Source organism: Stenella coeruleoalba (genome assembly GCF_951394435.1).
Source record: "Stenella coeruleoalba genome assembly, chromosome: 2".
Lineage (NCBI taxonomy): Eukaryota > Metazoa > Chordata > Mammalia > Artiodactyla > Delphinidae > Stenella > Stenella coeruleoalba.
The window spans coordinates 344135-363480 of record NC_137147.1 but is presented as its reverse complement, the minus strand read 5'-3'; positions in this window follow the sequence as shown (position 1 = coordinate 363480).

Sequence of the window (19346 nt, the reverse complement as noted above, 5' to 3'; positions counted from 1 at the left end):
AGTGCGTACGTGTGTGAGCGCATCTGAGTGTGCCAGGATCCTGGCCCTCAGTGTGACCCCTACTGGGGCGGCCCACGAACACCCTCTGCCTTCCGAGGCCCCTGTTTGCCCAGACGGCGCAGGCTCTGCGCCTCCCCTGGGTGGTGAGAGTGACCCTGCCGTGAGCAGAAGAGACCCAGGCCCCACCCACTGCCTTGCACCCTGGACCCCACTTTGGCCCCGCAGAGGCCCTGACCCCAGGCTGGCAGGGGGTGCTGCCTGTCCAGGTGCTGGCAGCGGCAGGGTTGCCATGCTCCCTGGTGCCAGCCTTGGCACTCCAGCCCTGCCCCACCCTTGCCTTGTGGCGACCAGGGCACCCGGAATGTGGCTGTGGATTCCGTCCCCCGGGGCCACAAATTCCTGTCTCAGTGGGCGAGGGTGGAGGATGGCTTTCCACCCTTTGATCCTTGCCAATTCCAGGGAGCTGGGCACGCCCAGGCCTTGCCAGCCAGGCCACAGGGGAGGCTGGGAGGGGGGCAGGGGGCAGGTCTCAAACCCCTGCTCCCCCAGGCTCTGAACCCCAGCTCCCAGGGCCCAGCCCTGCTCCCCAGACGCCCCAGGGAGTTCCTGCCCGCCGGAAGGTGGTCCCTGCCTCTCACCTGGGGGCCCAGATCTGCTCCCCGCCTTCAGCCTGTGAATCTCCAACACCAGCCCTGCCCCTCCCCCAGCCCAGCCCGGGGTGTCCGGAGGCCCATCCCCCCTGCCAGCTGGGGCTTGCCCTGCTCACCTCCACCCTCACGCCCCCTCAGGACGCCCTGGCCTCACCCTTGACCACAGTGGAGCCCGCGCTGATCCTGGGCTCGTCACCCCCAAATGTGCTTGTTTCCTGCCCTTCCCCCACATCCTCTCTGAGCCGCTGACAGTTGCTACTCACTCAGTACAGTGGGTCACCTATGCCACGTTCCAGCGCCACTGAGCACCCTCAACCCTGGGACAAGGGGCGCCCTCTGAGCCCGGGTTGGGGGACAGAATCTCAAAACCCCAAGCGGGAGGGCTGGCGGAGGGGTCTCACCGGGAGCCGGGAGCGGCGTGGGGCTGGGGGCGGGTGGGCGCCTCGGCTCTGCCTCCTCAGCCAGCTGTCCCTGGGTTTCCGCACCTGCAGATGCTAATTGTCATAATTAGCACCCCTCCCAGAGGCCAGCGGGCCTTGGAGCTGGCCTGGGACCTGCTCCTTCAGCCTCAGCTACGCGCCCCCAGCCAAGGAGAAGGGAATCAAGGAGGGCTCCACGGAGGACGGGGAGGGCCGGGCCTCAGAGCCACACCGCAGGGCTCACAGGGAACCTTCGGTGTCAGTCACTCTCCTACCCACCTGGTGTGTGCACACGCTCTCCACCCGGTCAGGCCTTGCCCCCGACCCCTACCCAGCCACAGGACTGCCAGAGACTTGGGGTGTCCTTTCCCAGCCGGGTGCCGCCCTCTGGGGACACGGAGAGGACGGGGCCAGGCCCTCAGGGTCTGCACGCAGGAGCTGGGGGAGGCATCCTGCGACCGGAGCAGCCAGGGACGCTTCCTGGAGGAGGGGGCACGGCAAGGCCCCTTAGGTGCAGGAACGCATTCTTGAGCAAAACCAAGGCGGAAAGATGGAGCGCGGCGGGGCCCACGGACAGGCCAGGGCCTTCCACGCGGCCACGCACCTCATCCCAGCACAGCGGCTGGGCCGGCTGGGCCTGCGGATTCCTGCGCCACCGTCGGGCACTTGGCCGGCGCAGGGGAGGGGCGGGAGGACTGAACCCCGATCCCCCCACACCTGACCGGGCCCGGGGACAGCACGGCCCCCTGGCCAGACAGGGCGGCTCGGGGCGCCTGGCGGCGGCACAACGCAACATCCCCTAGCGTGTCGCGGCGGCCCGGCACACGGCCGCACTCCAGCGCACGCCCTCAGCCCGCGCCCCGGCCCCGCGCCGCGCGCATTCCTGGCGAGGCCAGGCGCCACCGGCGGGAGGGCGGAAGGCACCCCCCGGGAAGAGGTGAATTCCTCCTCCAACAGCGGGGACCCGAGGCCGTGTCCACCTCAGGCCTGGGCCCCGGGCACGCTGGGGGTGGTGACGGGGCCGAGGGATGGTCCCCAGAGGGGTGGAGTGACGGCGCCAGGTGGCAGCCGGTGGGATGGGCGCTGCTGAGCCCGGGGAGCCTGTCTCGACGCTTCCCAGCCGGCGGGGCTCGGGCAAGGAGCGAAGCTAGAGCAGAGGCCGAAGCGCCGGCGGCCCGTGTGGTCGCGCAGGGAGTGGCCGGGGTGGGAAGTCCGAGCAGGAGCTGGGAGGCTGGATGCAGCTGGTGTCCATCCCTTCAGCCGTGCCTCCACGCCTCCGTTCGTTCACTCAACACGCACCCGCTGGGCGCCAGCGTCCTGCTGTGAGCTGGGCCAAAACATCCTCCACGACCAGGGAGGATGCGCATCCTCTCTGCCTTCAAGGGAGGGGGAATCTCCACGAGGTCTGCAGGGGCCGCCAACAGCCGGGTGCGGAGTGCGGCAGGGCGTCCTGGGGCCCTGCTGGGAGGGGGGGCCCACCAGGGAGGGCTGGGCCCTGGGGACCAGCTGCAGGGCCGGCTGGGCTGCAAGGCTGCTTCCCCCAAGCGCCCAGGTCCTTTGTCACTCCCATGTGCTCAGCTCACCTGCAATGACCACCGCCCCCCCCCCCAGGCCCTGGTTGGGCATTGGACACACCCGCAGGCCCCAGAGGGAGGGGATAACAGAAGAGGGGCTGGGGGAGAGCATGAGAATGGTGGCACAGAGGAGAGAGAGGCCAGAAGTGCGGAGAGGACAGGAGAGTTGGGGTGAGTCTTGAGAGGTACAGGCAGGGACCCCAAGGAGTGAAGGTCGACCCTTGAGAAATGCCTGGTGTGGTGCCCAGGGCAAAGGGTGAACGCCAGCTTGCAGGTGAGGCTGGATGGAGAAGCCTGGGCTGCCGCTCGGTCGTGAGGGCAGTGGGGGCCACGGGAGGTGCTTGAGCAGGGGAGAGATGTGGTCAGATCCGACAGACGCCGTGAAAGCACGATGTACGGGGTTGTAGAATAATCCATCTTTCAGGCTGGACCCATGTTTATTGAATAAATGCCCTAATATTGGGTGTGAATTACGGTGGTTTCCAGGTTTCCAGTTAGTGGTAGTTCTGCGTGGAGCATCGCTTTCCATTCATCACTGTTGCGTTTTGACTCAGGAGGACAGATTTTTCTAGAAATAAGTGAGGATTCCTGACGGTGGTCACCTGCTGGCTGGTGAGCCTGCGTCAGCGTCGCACCCCTCCAGTGGCTGACGTGCCGTAGGGCTTCCCCTGCCTCTCTGCCCGCCACGCCTCGATCCTCCCCCCAAGCCTCTTCTCCGTCACTAGGACCTGACACAGCCTCCTGGGTGACTTTCAGGAACCCCCAGCTCCGATCTCCCTCGTGTGCCAGGGACCCTGCCCTCTGTCCCCAGCCCAGCCTCCTTCTGAGCACTGATGGGGTGCCAGCTGGCCTTGGGACACTCCCTGATCCCGCCCCCCAACTTCAGAGGCACCCCTCCCCTGGCTGCTCAGGCCAGAGCCTGGTGGGAGTCATTCCTTCCTGTCCAGCCTCCTAAACCTCCATCCACTCCAGCACACCCCAGGTAGTCCTTCCTCACCTGCCCCCTCCCTGCCCTATTCCAGCTGCCAACACAGGCGCGCATGTGACAGAACCCTCCCCTGCTTTAAGGCCCACCATGGCTCTCCAGTGCCCACAGGAGCAAACCTGCGCTCCCGTCAAGCCCCTGCCCAGCTGTGTGCACACACCCCTCCTATGTCCATCCTCCATGCTGGGGGACGCAGTCTGACCTAGACTCAGGGGTGGCTGTGAAGATGTTGAGGGCCCTGGGGCCCAAGTGAGGAACAAGCTAAAGAGGCAAGGGCTCAAACACGGCCAATTCTGCAGACCCTGTCCTGACGCTGCCCCGCTCCTCCCCCGCTCCAGACTCACGTAGCCATGGCATGCTCCGCCCACAGCCCATACCTCCTCCCTGCCCCCGGCCCTCGCCTCTGGCCTTCCCAGGGCCCCAAAGCTCTTCACATGTCACCCCTGAGCCTGAGTCAGACCCTGTGTCCCCAGCTGTGGCAGGGGAAGCCCTCACCAAGGGTCCGCAGAATGGGACCCTCAACCAAGGCCAAGGCCCGTGGCTGGGACTCACATCCCAGAGAGGTCAGGTGACTGGCTTGGTGTCATGCAGCCAGCCCAGGGTCCAGGTGGCTGAGCAGAGGGGAGATCCCCTGGCCTGCCCCCTCCAGGCTCAGGGAGGAGCTGACTCCAGATCTCCTGCAGGGTCCAGGCCCAGCCCCACGCCCAACGTGCACACACACACAGGAAGCAGCTCTGCTGAGCCAGATGGCAGACGGGCATGCTCCAGCACGCCCTGGCATTCCTGGCCAGATGGTCTGGGAAGAACCAGTCAGGCCTGGTCACACCACAGTGTCTCTCTCAGGAACTCAGACCATGGAGAGCTGAGCAGAAAACACCAACATGGCCCACTGACCTGTGACCAACTGTGTGGGGCAGAGGGGCCAGGACGTCCTGTCCCAGGAGCCACAAAGCCCAGCATGGGATGGGCAGCCTTGGGGAAGGCCAGGTCCCAGCACCATGGATTAGGAGACTAGAGCTCAGCCCATGGATGCACGTGTTGGGGGCCAGGGCAGCTCCATCCAGCCGTGGGCCAGCTGGGATCAAAGGCAGACCCAGAGGGGCCACAATGCCTACAGAGCAGAGACCCACCCCACTGCTCAGAGCCTCCTGCAGGTCTCCAAACCCACAGAAATTTGGGCACCAGAACCAGCAAGTGTCGCCAAGGTGACAACAGCCTGAGGGCAGCAGTATCACCCGCACAGACTGGCCCCAACCCACAAGCATGGCAGAAAAGTGTCACCTATTCCAGTTTTCTGTTAAAGCTTGGAAAGATATTTCAGGGCTTTTTCCCCCATAAAGGACTTGTGGATTTCAAGATTAACTCCTGAATATTTTACAATTTTTGTTCTTTTTTTGTTTTGTTTTGTTTTTGCGGTACGCGGGCCTCTCACTGTTGTGGCCTCTCCTGTTGCGGAGCACAGGCTCCGGACGCGCAGGCTCAGCGGCCATGACTCACGGGCCCAGCCGCTCCGCGGCATGTGGGATCTTCCCAGGCCGGGGCACGAACCCGTGTCCCCTGCCTCGGCAGGTGGACTCTCAACCACTGTGCCACCAGGGAAGCCCCAATTTTTGTTCTTTTTGAAAATAACACCTTTCCTGTTATATATGTATTTTTCAGTGACTTAAAGGAATACCACTGACTTTTGTATTGAGCAGCTCTGTTAAACTCTTATTAGTACTAATAGTTAATCTGTTGACTATTTTGGCATTTCAGTGTAAGTTAAAATGTTATTTGAAAAGACGTGATGATACAATTTTATCTCCCTTCATCTAGTTTCCAAACTACTGATTTCTTTTTCTTGTCTTATTACATTGGCCAGGACTTTCAGAATAATATTGAACAGTAAGTGTGAGAATGAACATTCTTACATTATTACCAACCCCAAAGAGAATGCATGCAAAGTGTCTCTGTTAAGCCTGCCACAGATTTGAGGGAAATAGTCCTTATTAGTTAGGAAAAATCCCTCTAGCTTCTATTTCCTAAGTTTTTGTTTGTTTGTTTGTTTTAAATCATGGGTATGTGTTAAACTTCATCAAATGCTTATTCTGCATCAGTGTAATGATTATATTTCTTTTCTTCTTTAACCTGGTGAATTGCCGTGTTAAAATTTTTGATATGAACTATCCTTATATTACTGAGAGAAACTTTATGTGACTTTAAATATGGTTAGATTTTAGTTAGCTAATACTTTAAGATTTTAAAACTTCACGATCATAAATAAAACTGGTTTAGAATTTACTTACCATGTGCTTTTTTTTTTTTTTTTTTTAAATCTCTATAGTAGCTTCATAAAATGGGCTGGACCATTTTCCCTCCATTTCTCTTTTTCTGGAACGACTTATACATCACATGGGTTATCTGTTCCCTGAGGGTTTGGTAGATATAACCTGTAATAACTGCTGGGTTAGGAGCTTTGGGGAGTGTGTGTGCATGTGCACTCTGGGAGAGAGGTTTGGTTACTATTTTAATTTTTTAAACAATTATTAAGCTCTTGTGGTTTTCTCATCCTTCTTGTTTGGATTTCAGTATTTTCAATTTTCTATGCATCTATGCATTTTGCCTAGGTTTTCAAACTTACTGGTGTATACTTAAAAAAAAACACCTCCTGTGTTTAGAATAATGATCATAGGCAAGAATTATTTACCCCCTTTGTCCTATATTTTGTTTTACCGCTTTTTTTCCCTTAATCACTCTTTTTTTCTAAATATTTAGTTATCTATTTGGCTGTGCTGGGTCTTAGTTGCGGCATGCAGGATCTTCGTTGCAGCATGGGAACTCTTAGTTGCAGCATGTGGGATCCAGTTCCCTGACCAGGGATGGAACCTGGGCCCGCTACATTGGGAGCGTGGAATCTTAGCCACTGGACCACCAAGGAAGTCCCTCCCTTAATCACTCTTGAAATAAACTATTTAGAGAGCCAACTTTGATTTTGTCATCATTTCTACTCTTCATTCTTGTTCCCTCTTGGTTTATGCTTTTATTATTTCCTTCCTTCTTCTTAATTTCTTTGGATTTATTCTGTGCTATTTTTATAGATCCTTGACTTTTTTATTTTCAGATAAACATATTCAAAGGTATACAATTGTCTCTAATACTGTTTTAAACGTGTCCCACAAATGTTAACTTGTAAAGGTTCCATTATTGTTAAATTCTAAGTATTTTGTAATTTACCTCATGAATTCCTCTTTAATCCAAATGTTATTTTAAAACATAACATAACATGTTATGGGAGGAGAAGGGAATGGGGGGGAGGGGGAGGGAGAGAAGGCCCACCACGCCGAGGTGGACAGCACAGGAGGACGGACCTTGCTGGGCGTCCTCGCTCCCCTCCTTTTCCAGATCACAGGGCTCTTGGCTTTGAAGTGCTGCTGTGAGGGACTCGGCTCTCCCTCCCGCGTGCCATGCCCCTAGAGGCTGACTGGTCCTGGGACCTGGGAAGTTCTGCCCTGAGAAAATTGTTGCCGTGCGGCTGCGCTGAAATAATCAGGTTGAACAGCATGAAATCATTGTTATGTGTCTGATTTCACCTAAAAAAGGCAATTTCACAGGGTTCAGTCTAATGGGAAAAAGGCCGCGTGGCGTGGAGTGCGCACGGGATGGAGCTCGGCAGGGCAAGGATGGATGTGCCACCCACGGCGGGTGAAGACACGGGGGTGGGGGCGGGGGGGCTGCCCCTCAGGCTCTCACTGCAGCCCCCTGCCATCGGCGATCACACCGCTCCAGTGCTCGGGTTTAGAGACCCATTTAAAAATGGGGCTTCAGGGCCTTCCCTGGTGGCGCAGTGGTTGAGAATCCGCCTGTCGAAGCAGGGGACACGGGTTCAAGCCCTGGTCCGGGAAGATCCCACATGCCGCGGAGCAACTAAGCCCGTGTGCCACAACTACTGAGCCCGCGTGTCACAACTACTGAAACCTGCACACCGAGAGCTCGTGCTCCACAACAAGAGGAGCCACCGCAATGAGAAGCCCACGCACCGCAGTGAAGAGTAGCCCCCACTCACTGCAACTAGAGAAAGCCTGCACTCAGCAACACAGACCCAAAGGAGCCAAAAATAAATAAATAAATATAAAGAAATTCACCGAGACCTAAATCAATGGAAAGGTACACTACAGGGATGGGTGAGAAGACCCAATTTTGTTAAGACGCGGAATCTCTCCAAATTCAACACAGCTCCAGTCAAAATCCCAGCAGGAGTGGTAGGGCCATTCCTTAAATCAGTCAGACAGTTTCTTAAAAAGCTAAACATACACTTACCCTACAACCCGGCACTCGCACTCTTGGGCATGTATCCCAGAGAAGCAAAAGCCACCATTCACACCAGCGCCTGAACACTAACGTCTATGGAGCTTCCTGTGTAACAGCCCAGACTGGAAACAGCCCAAATGCCCTTCAGCAGGTAAACAGCTGGACAAATCTTGGGGCGTCCATGCACTGGAGCAGAGCTCAACGACACATGGGAGCAGACTGTCCACCAACAGCTCGATGGATACAGAGGAGATGATGCTGCGGGGAGAAAGCTCGTCTCAAGCGTTGCAGGTTGTGTAGTTCAACTCACACAACATCCCTGAAACGACAAAATCGCATTGGTGGAGAGCAGATTAGCGGCTGTCAGGGGTGGGGACGGAGGGGGACTGGGAAAGGGCAGCAGGGCGGGTGTCTTTGTGGTGGTGGCGATCCTGGTTGTATCTAACTTGCGGCAGTGGTTGCAGGAATCTACTTTTATGATAAAGTATCAAGGAGCGATACACAGAGCCACACACAAAAAGAAGCGTCTGCAGAAACTGGCAATGTCTGAGGAAGGTCTGTGAGCGGGTTCGTCATATCGTGTGGGTCAGCGTGCTGCCTTTGGTAACACCACAATTATGGAAGATGCTGCCAGAGGGGGATGCAGGGTGATGGGTATGCAGGACCCCTCTGTACTATTTTTTGCTATGTCTTGTGATTTTATAATTACTTCAAAGTAAAAAGTTAAAAAACAAAACAGAATCTCAGCAGGTTTTTTTGGGGGGAGGGGTAGAAACTGACCAAGTGATTCTAAAATTCAGATAGAAATGCAAAGGTCCTAGAATGGCCTAAAGAACTATGAAAAAGAAGAACAGAGTTGGAGGAAATTCCCTGGTGGTCCAGTGGTTAGGACTCAGCGTTTTCGCTGCTCGGGCCCAGGTTCGATTCTTGGTGGGGGAACTAAGATGCTGTGAGCTTCGCAGCACAGCGAAAAAAGGAAAAAGAAAAACAGAGTTGGGGAAGTAACCCTACCTGATTTCAAGACCTGTCATAAAGCTATAGGAATCCCCAAACTGGAAACAAACCAAATGTCCACAGCGGGTATGAATGGATTGACCAATGGTGGTACATCCGTACAATAGAAAACTACACAGTAATACAAAGGAGTACGCTACTGACTCGTACGACAGGGACTGACCTCAGAATAATTAAGCTGAGGGAAAGAAACCAAGTCAAAAAAGAGTACATCCTGTATGATTCCGTTTGCACGAAATTCCAGGCAATGCAAGCTATCCATCATGAAAGAAAGCTGATGAGAGGTTGCCTGGGGCTGGGGGGGTCACAGGGGGCACAGGGCCACTCTGAGGGTCATGGCCGAGTTCACTCTGATGAGAGGTTGCCTGGAGCTGGGGGGGGGCACAGGGGGCACAGGGCCACTCTGAGGGTCATGGCCGAGTTCACTCTGATGAGAGGTTGCCTGGGGCTGGGGGGGGGCACAGGGGGCACAGGGCCGCTCTGAGGGTGATGGCCGAGTTCACTCTCTATTGTTGCCATGACGTTGCAGGTGTCCACTCACGTGAGAACTTATCAAGTGTGTACTTTAGGCCTGTGCCGTTTATTGTGTGTCAAGTACACTTCAATAAAGCTATTTTTTAAAGTAAGGAATGTGTGATGGTAACTGTGAATTTTTCCTCACAGTTGAGCACATACTCTGTTCCTTGGGAGAAGCCATGGTTCCTACAGCAGGAGTGTGCAGGTAGAAAGCATCTGGGGCGTTCATGTCCCTGGAACCTAAGGTCACTGTCGTCCAGTTTGGGGAATGCCTGTGAGGTCATATTATATGCACATAACGCACATAGATGGATATGCATGTGTGACACAGATAGTCATGATTTTTTTTTAATTATTTACTTATTTATTTAATTTTAGGCTGTGTCGGGTCTTAGCTGCGGCATGCGGGATCTTTCATTGCGGCGTGCGGGCTTCCTCTCTAGCTGTGGCGCTTGGGCTCCAGAGCACGTGGGCTCTGTAGTCTGCGGCACGTGGGCTCTCTAGTTGAGGCGCGGGCTTAGTTTGCCCAGAGGCACGGGGTATCTTAGTTCCCCGACCAGGGATCAAACCCATGTCCCCTGCATTCTTAACCACTGGACCACCAGGGAAGTCCCGTCATGATTTCTTTTAAAAGAACACACATAGATCATCTCAATATCACTAATCATTAAATAAATGCAAATCAAAACCACACTGGGACACCACATCACACCCATTAGGATGACTACTATAAAAAAAAAAAAGACAGAAAATATTGAGTGTTGGCAAGGGTGTGGAGAAATTGGAACCCTTGTGCACTGTGGATGGGAATGTAAACTGGTGCAGTCACGGTGGAGAACAGTATGATGGTTCCTCGAAAAAATCAAAACTAGAACTACCATATGATCCAGCAATCCCGGTGTGGGTGTGTACCCAGACACACTGAACGCAGGATCTCAAAGAGGGACCTGCGTTCCCATGTGGATAGCAGCGTTATCACAGCAGCCAAGAGCTAGAAGCAATCTGAGGTCTACGGACAGAGGAAAGGATGAACAAGGTGTGGCCCATTCAGACAACAGAATATCGTTCAGCCTCACAGAGGAAGGAAGTTCTGACACGGGCTACAGCATGGATGAACTTTGAGGACATCGTGCTGAGCGAAATAAACCAGTCACAAAAGACAAATCCTGCATGATTCCGCTTGCATGCGGTACCTAAAGCAGTCAGATTCCTAGAGTTTGAAGCCAGGGGCTCTAGGGAGGAGAAAATGCAGAGGTGCTGTTTACTGGGGATCAAGTTTCAGGTTTGCAAGATGGCAAAGCTCTGGAGAGCTGCTGCACGACCTTGTGAATATACTTAACATTACTGAAGCAAACCCAAATGGTTAGTATGGAAGCTTTACCTTGTGCTTTTTGCCACAATTGAAACAAATTTTAAGTAAATCGTGACGGTTCCCCAACAGTGCGAATGTGCTTGATGCCGCGGAACGGCTGTAAAGGCTAAGGTGGCGCGGTTTATGCCTATTTTACCACAACTTCTTAAAATGGAATCAAAGAAAGAACACAGAATAGATACCATGACTCCTTTTCTGGATCTTTCCTTTCCAGCTCAACCATCCCGTGGGGCAAACTTCCCAAGGCCGCGGATAGCGCTTCAGCGCGCTCTTCGTAAACCTCGCCACGGCCCACACCGCGTAGGCTGTCGCGGCTCAGGTGGCCTCCCCGACGGACGGCATGGCTTGGGGCCTGGCTCTTGGTGACTACTGGCCACGCGCTCTAAACAGCCCAGACCTAGGACCCTAATGCTTGGTGCTCTCGGGCTGCACCAAAGGCTGCAAGCGCTGGACGCTCGTCCAAGCGCCGGGTGCTTCCCCGACGGCTGCAGCTCTTCCCCCTTCTCGGCCACAGCCGTCGGCTCCTGCCACCCCCAGCTTCCCTCCAGCAGCCGGTGCTCGATCCTGATGAGGTCAAGGTGCTATTTCACGCTGAGCTTAAGTCGCATTTCTCAGATGGTTATGAAAGTGAAACCGCTTTTCTATGTTGGTTTCCTAACACAACAAATCACCACAAACTTTCACAACTTAAAACAAGACGAATTGAGGATCGCGCAGTCCTGGAGGCCAGAATTCCAACCTGGGTCTCGCTGGGCTAGGATTAGGGTGTCAGCAGGGCTTTGTTCCTCCCGGAGCCTCCAGGGGAGAATCTGTTCCTCACCTTCGCCAGCTTCTGGAGGCGCTGAGTTTCCTCAGCTCGTGCCCCCTCCTCTGTCTTCGGCAGCTCTCAGTGGACGTGTCTCTGCCCTTTCCCGGGGTATCATCTCCCCAGCCTCACTCTCTCCCCAGCCACCAAGGTTTTCTAAGGACTCATGAGAAGGCCTCGGCCCCTCCCGCATCTCCCAGGACCATCTCCCCGTCTCAGATCCCCACTTAGTCGCATCCACAAAGCCCCTTTGCTCAGGTACGGTCCCATCTTCACAGGTTCCAGGGACCAGGACACGGAACTGCCCACCACACTATTTCCTTTGTTGCCGTTTGATTTTCTCTTCCAAGAAGTCTTTCCTCGCATTCCTCACCTGGTTTTCTATTGGGCATATTTGCCTTCCTGCTCGTCTGTAGACGCTCTTTGAATGGAATAGCCGTCACCGCTCTGTCAGCCTTATATTTAAGTCCTTAGGAATTTTGTTGTATGGACGGTGGAGCCACGTGTGCGAGCTCCACTTACTAAACGACCCATCCGTCAAATCCCACTTGGTCACGTGGGTTCTCTTTACATCAGCGTCTAATTTTATTTTATTTTATTTTATTATTTATTTATTTATTTGCAGTACGCGGGCCCCTCACTGTTGTGGCCTCTCCCGTTGCGGAGCACAGGCTCCAGACGCGCAGGCTCAGCGGTCATGGCTCACGGACCCAGCCGCTCCGCGGCATGTGGGATCTTCCCGGACCGGGGCACGAACCCGCGTCCCCCGCATCGGCAGGCGGACTCTCAGCCACTGCGCCACCAGGGAAGCCCCTCCGCGTCTAATTTTAGACTCTCTTCCGCTGAGGAGTCGATGTGAGTGCCTGGGAGCCCGATGAGCACACACAAGTGGGGTCTTGGTTCCTAACCAAGTTGAACGCCGGCCCCTCCGAGGGGGCACTGCTGGGTTTGCTGGGCCGGGAGCCGGAAGGGCAGGACTCACCGCATCTCTCCTCCTGTGCTCTGCCCCCCCCCCTGGCTCCTCTTCTTCCTGCTCTGCATCCCGAGGGTTTGATGCCCCTGCTGTTCACTCCTTATCTCCCTGTTCACAGGAAGTTCTGTTCTCCCATCCCTCTCATCCCCCTGTGAGTGGAGACTTACCTGCTTTTCTGTTCAAACATGACTCTCCTGCTGTTAGCAGCTGGGCAGCCAAACACCTGTGCCCTGACCTGCTTACCGCCACCCCACACAGCGAGGATGAGCCTGTGGGATCACACTCCCCCCACCCCTCCATGGGATGAGAGGTGGACACGCCCACCACCCCTCTCCTCCCCATGAGGTCCTCACCCTGACTCTGGCCGAGCTTCCCTTCATGACATCTTCCCCCTACTCACCATGTGGTTGCCAGCAGCGCGGCCACTCCCGCGGGGCCCTGTCCCCTCTCCAGCTGCTCAGCTGCTCCCACCTGTGTCCCACCACCGAGGGCAGCGGCCAGGCTGCAGGGTCCCTCGTGCACTCTACACTCGTCAAGCCCCCCACACCCTCTCATATCCCCACCTCGGGCGTCCACACCGAGGATTCCGGCAGCTGGGCAGGTTCCCAGCCAGGGCGAGGGGCGGGCTCCCTCCTCCAGGCGCCCCCATCTCTCCTCACAAGACGCCGAGTTCGACCCCCACTCCTCTCCCCGAGGGATGGGGAGGAGAAAAGCCACCTGCCCCCAGGACTCCCTGCAAGGCAGGCAGGTGTCTCTCCAGCACCGCCCCCCCCCACCCCCCAGGCCTGCAGCCTGCACCTCGGCCTCAGGAGGGAGGCGCCCTCCAGCCTGGTGCTCCAGGTGGGGCCTGGGAGCCCACTGCTCTGACTCGGGGCCCAGCTGGCTGGGGAGCCCCGCCCCACGCCCGGGCAGCCTCTCCTCCTTCCCTCTATCGGGTGACAGGTGTGGGAGGGAGACAGCCGTCCAGCGTCCTCCGCATCTGCTCGTCCGGGGCTGGCCTGGCTCTCTGTTCTGGACACTTCCCTCCTCTGTGTGGGTCGCGAGGCACTCTCGGGGCTCCCGGACCCCAGGTCTCTCCCGCGCCGGCTGTAGTGGGGTCCCCGCGCTGTTCCCCCTCCCTCGGAAGCCTGCAGGGGTCTGGGCGCCCAGGGTGGCGCTGGACGTCTGGTGCCCCGTGTGTGTGTCAGGTCGGGTCAGGGGGGCGGCCGGTGGCGCTTTTAAACATGTTCCGGGTCCTCCTCCCTCGGGTGTGGGCAGGACACCCAGGTGGAGCTGGTGCAGCGACGGCACTGGCAGGTCGGTTAGCCAAGCCTCGCAGCTCCTGTCCTGCGGGTCCCGGCCCCTGGCGCCCCTGTGAGGAGGCTGTGGGGGCCGCCAGGTGAGGCGCTCAGGCCCCACCAGGAGCCACGTGAGGGAGCTTGGAGGCAGAGCCCCTGGTTCCAGCCAAGCCTTCAGAGGACACGGCCCTGGCCGACACTTTGGCCATGACCTCGGGAGACCCCGGGCCAGAACTGTCCCGTGAAGCCTTTCCCAGACCCCTGACCCACAGAAACTGTGAGATGATAAGTTTGTCATTTGAAGCCACTACATTTGGGGTAACTTCTCACGCAACAGCAGATAACCAATCCTAGCACAGACAGACCCTGGAGACGGTGCAGTTCAGGTCCAGACAACCCTGATCAAGCAAATATTGCAAGAAAGTGAGTCACATGAATTCTTTTGGTTTCCAAGTGCACATAGAAGTTATGTTTACACTATCCTGTAGTCTATTAAGTGTGCAATAGCATGACGTCTAAAAAAATGTGTACAGATCTTCATTTTAAAATAATGCTGTTGGCTGTACTGAGCCTGCGCTCTAGAGCCCACAAGCCACAACTACCGAGCCCACGTGCCGCAACTACTGAAGCCCGCGTGCCTAGAGCCCGAGCTCCGCAACAAGAGAAGCCACTGCAAGGAGAAGCCTGCGCACCGCAAGGAAAGAGTAGCCCCCGCTCTTCGCAACTAGAGAAAGCTCTCACGTAGCAATGAGACCCAACACAGCCAAAAATAAATTAATTAAACTTAAAAAAATAATAAAATAATGCTGTTGGATGAGTGGCGCTGATGGCCTTGCTCGACACAGGCGTGCCACAAACCTTCAATTTGCAAAAACGCAGTGTCTGCGAAGTGCAGTGAGGCGAGGGTGCCTGCACGGACAGGAAGTCCAGGGCCCTGTGCGTGTCGGGCTGGGAGAGGAGGCGCAGCTGGAAGCAGCAGCCCCCAGTCTCGGGGCTTAACACACACGTGGGCTTCTTGCTCCCACTGAGGCCGGCTGCGGGCGTGCTCGGCGCCCAGGTCTCAACTGGTGGCGGGTCCCAGTCACCACGGGCCTTGGGGGGGCGCGTTGGAGGGCAGAGAACCAGGGCGACAGGTCACTCATGCATGTCACCTGCCTGGGGAGGGGGAGTACTGGAAACGCCGGGGGCGGCAGTGCTGTCTGCTGCACAGTCCGACTGACTCTTGTCCTTTCGTGGGTTGGGCTCATCTCCCTGGATCCACGCGAGCCTCCTTCGCTTCCCAGAGGACTTCCCTGGCGCCTGCTGGGGCACGGCCTGGGGCAAGGGCCCTTCCCTTGGAGCCAGGGCTCTCACGCTGTGTCTGCTTCTCCCGTCTGCTCCTTTCTCTCTTCCTGGAGCTCCTGTTACTCACGTCACCTCCCCTGAATCTCTACCCAAGAATTTCATCTTTTCCCTTGTGATCTTCAAGGCGCTACTTTGCGTCTCAGCACTGACCACCTGTTCTTTCAATTCTGCTGTTGAATCTCTCACTGGGACCTCATGTTTTAGCTGCAGAGCCATTTCGAGCCATCCTTTGATCTCCTGCAATGCTTTCTCTCTCTCTCTCTCTCTCTCTCTCTCTCTCTCTCTCTCTCTGTCTCTGGCTTTGATAATTAGCTCTGTGGCCAGCTTCTCCTGCAGCCGTTGTCTCATGGGGCAGGTGCTGGGGGTTCTGACAGGGCCTCCCTCTAGATACCGAGCCCCCCGAGGGCTATTTTTGTGGCTGGTTCTGGGGGCCTGGGGGGCCCGTGGGAGTGGACGGCGCAGCAGCTCTACCCACAGGTGGAGGGGAGGGTGCAACAGCCCCCAGCGCGTGGGGACCTGGGAGGATGCAGGGAGGGCTGGGATGTGAGGTGTGGCCGCCACAGGGCCTCTCGGAGGTTTTCTCCCAGGTGCAGGTGCAGGGGCGGGGGCGGCCTAAGCGTGCAGAGGACGGCGTTCGGGAGCTCGGGGTGGGGAGGCTGTCTCTGCAGGACCCCCACGTGGCGCACCTCTGCCTGATGAGCGGTCTTTCCCACCTGAGCAGACACCCGCCCCCACGGCCCCGACTCAGAGCCCGTTCCTGACCTCCCACCTGCGCAGACACCCGCCCCCACGGCCCCGACTCAGAGCCCGTTCCTGACCTTCTCTGAGCATGGCCAGCGCCGTCCTTGACACAGCTCTCGCGCTCAGGCACCGCCCAGCTGCCACCCTGGCCTCATTGCTGGCCCTGAGCCTGGCCGGATGGCAGCAGGGTTCCAACGAGCCCTCCGTGGCCCCATGGCGGGCTTCCAGAACCTGCCGGGGCCAGGGAGGCCACAGACTGCTGCAGCCAGGCCCTTCCTCTCAGGCCTCAGTTTCCCTTTTGTATAGTGGTCTCCACGCCCCTGGCACCCAGACGCTGGCAGCTGGAGACCCCCACAGGTCCCTGACGACCCAGCGCCTTGGAAGATCTGGGTCTGGGGTCTGATGAGGGAGGGGCAGGCCGGGCTGGGTCCCAGGATAGCTGGAGCTGGGCCACCACGAGGCCAACACCAGCCCGGCCCGCAGGGGTTAATGGGCCCAGCCGCCCTGGGGACGAGTGGGGAATCTCCTCCCCGCTCCCCAGGGCCCATTTTCTTCGGAGACTCAGCAGTCAGTGCCGTCACCGAGCAGAGCCGGCTGGCGCAGTCCCTGGGGCTGAGCACTGAGGAAGCAGCGGGCAGCCCCGGGGTGGCGGGTACGAGAGGCCCCGATCCTGGCCTCGGAGCTGCTCCACGCCTGCAGTGGAGGCTGGGTCGTGACACGGCCCTCGGTCCGGGCCCGGCAGTGATGGGGCACTGCTCCCTGCTCTGACCACGTGCGGATGAGGGGGTGGGAGAGGCTGATCCGATGCCAGCCTGAAGGAGTCAGTGTCGCCACGGGTGGGTGCACCGGTGCCGCTCCGCCCGTGCCGTGGAACGTGCCGTGATGACCACTGTGCACTGGCCTCTCTTTACCCGGTGGGCAGGCCGAGGCTCCCTGGCCTGGGTCCCCTGCCCGTGGAGAGAGTGCCCGCTGCCCAGGGCAGCTCCCAGCACAGTCTCCAGCACCTCTCCCAGCACAGCCTGGCCCGGCTCCCACCTGAGGCCTCGGACTCCGCCTGGACCCACCCCATCCCCAGGCCAGCGCCTCAGCGCGCGGCTGAAGCCCACCTCCCTCTCTCCCGATGGCTGCCCTGACGCCCCCAGCATCCTCTCTCCACTGGACAGCACTGGGGTCATAGATGCAAATGAGGGGGACATGAGACCCTGCTGGGCCCACTCAGCCTCCCCAGACCCCAGCTGGGAGCAAACCAAAGGTCCTGGCCGGGCTGTCCTCTCAGGGAGCCCCGGGCACCCGAGGCCCACACCCCCGAGCCTCGCGCTGCCCCAAAGCCCACTGCCCACCAGGGTCCAGACCCTACTGTGGTGACACGAGCCTCAAGGACAGCGAAGAGGCCCCCGCAGCCCCTCCCGTCTGGTTTCCCCAGACCCTTCGACCAGGAAGGGGAAGAGGTGGGGCCGCTGGGAGGAGGCCCTCAGGTGCTCAGAGCAAGGCGGCTCCTGGACTTCACGTCCACTCCCAGCGGCCACAGCTCGACGCTACTGCATCACACAGGCCAACGGAGGAGCCTCAGTCTGGGGGCCAGCTGTCCCTCGGCCACAGCTTCTTGCTCTGCCGGGGGGGTCGCAGGAGGCCAGCACCAGCCTCGGGGAGATGCTGGGCAGCCCCGGGGACGGCACAGGCGCCCGCGAGCGTGCTCTCCTTTGAACTTCCTAATTAGGCGGCTGTCCCTCTGGGGGCCAACTGCCCACCTACCCACCCAGGAGGGGACAAGGTGCTGGCAGGGGTGGGACAGAGGCGCCTGACCCTTGCCGTAGGGGCCGGCCTCTGTAGCCAGCCTAAGAGAGGGCAGAGGCTGGCAGGGCGAGCAGCGCCCTGGGGGCTGAGGGGCTGCGATCCCACCCACCCTTCGTGGCCTCACCAAGAGCGGGGAGGGCGCCGTGCTGAAAGTGGGAACGAGCCCCACCAGCCCGGGCCACACCAGCAGGAGAGGGCGGAGGATGGGACGTGCCCGTGCGGCCGGCAGTGTGAGCTGGGCCTGGGGAGGCACGTGGACGGCCCTGTCCCCACCCCTGCCGGGCACCGGGTCACCCAGGCCAGGCCTGAGCTGGGCTTAGGATGCTGGCGGCAGGCTGGGAGGGAGGGCCGGGCTGCACAGGAAGGGGCAACGTGGGCGTGGCGTGCACAGTGGCCTGCGACAGCCAGCCTCCCCCCGAGCAGGAAGTGTCCGGTGAGCCCCCCAGGCCCAGGCCAGACCCACCCCCTCGAGGTCACGGGGGCTTGCCCAGAATGTGGGGGACCGACTGGCATCGCCTGCGGCACACGTCCTGAAGAAGGGACTCAAGCGGCCCAGCCGCTGCTGCCTCTGCCACCTCTCTGCTCGCGCCACACCCGCCAGGCTCCGCTCACCTCGGGACACCCCGCGGGCCCCCCAGCCACACCAGCCGCTTACATCTTCCCACCTTCGGCCTCCGGGCTGCCTCGGGGCCACTTGCTTCTGATCTTTTTCACTAATTCTTCAGCAGCATCTCAAGGTGACTGTTGAGTTTTCAGTTTAGCGGATGACGCTTCGTCACCTCTAGAAATTCCACGCGTTTGTTTTTCAAATCCACTTGGTTATTTTCCAGCTCCCATCCGGCCTGTTGGCATTGCTCAGCTGTCCTGTTTGAGCGCGGCCAGCAAACGCTTTTTTTTTTTAGCATTTATTTGGCCGCGCCAGGTCTTGGTTGGGGCACACGGGATCTTCGTTGCTGTGTGCAGGGTCTTTAATTGCAGCATGAGGGACCTAGTTCTCAGACCAGGGATCGAACCCGGGCCCCCTGCATTGGGAGCGTGGCGTCTTAGCCACTGGACACCAGGGTAGCCCCAGCAAACACATTTCATACTCTGGTCCGAGCCTCCGATGGGCACCTGGACCTGGCAGCGTTCTGCCGGCTGTTGCTCCTGGTGCCGGGGTTCCCTTCGTGCTGGGTCTGGACTGTGGTCTGTTCACTGACTTCGGAAAACCACGAGGCGTAGACAGTTCCAGGACAAAGGGCATTGGCGTTTGTTTCCCCCAGGCACCTGGGGGCCCAAGTTAGGTAAACGTGGCTTAAAAGGAAACCGGAAGCTCAGGATCTTTCTGGCTGAGCTCCACACGTGCTCGAGGCTGGCGTAAACCGTGACCTGGTTAGCGACCACCTGGTCTTCTCGGCGACCTGTGCACAAACTTACAGGTGCCAGGGCCTTCAGCGGCCGCCCCGCGGCCACCACGCTGAGTCCCAACGTGCCCAACCCGCAGGAGCCAAGAGGCACTCACGGCGCAGCGTCTCACACTCTCAAGTTTTGACCTAATTCCCTGAAACCTTGAGAGCTCCTCATTGCTGAGCAACTTGACACAATTTACCAAGCTC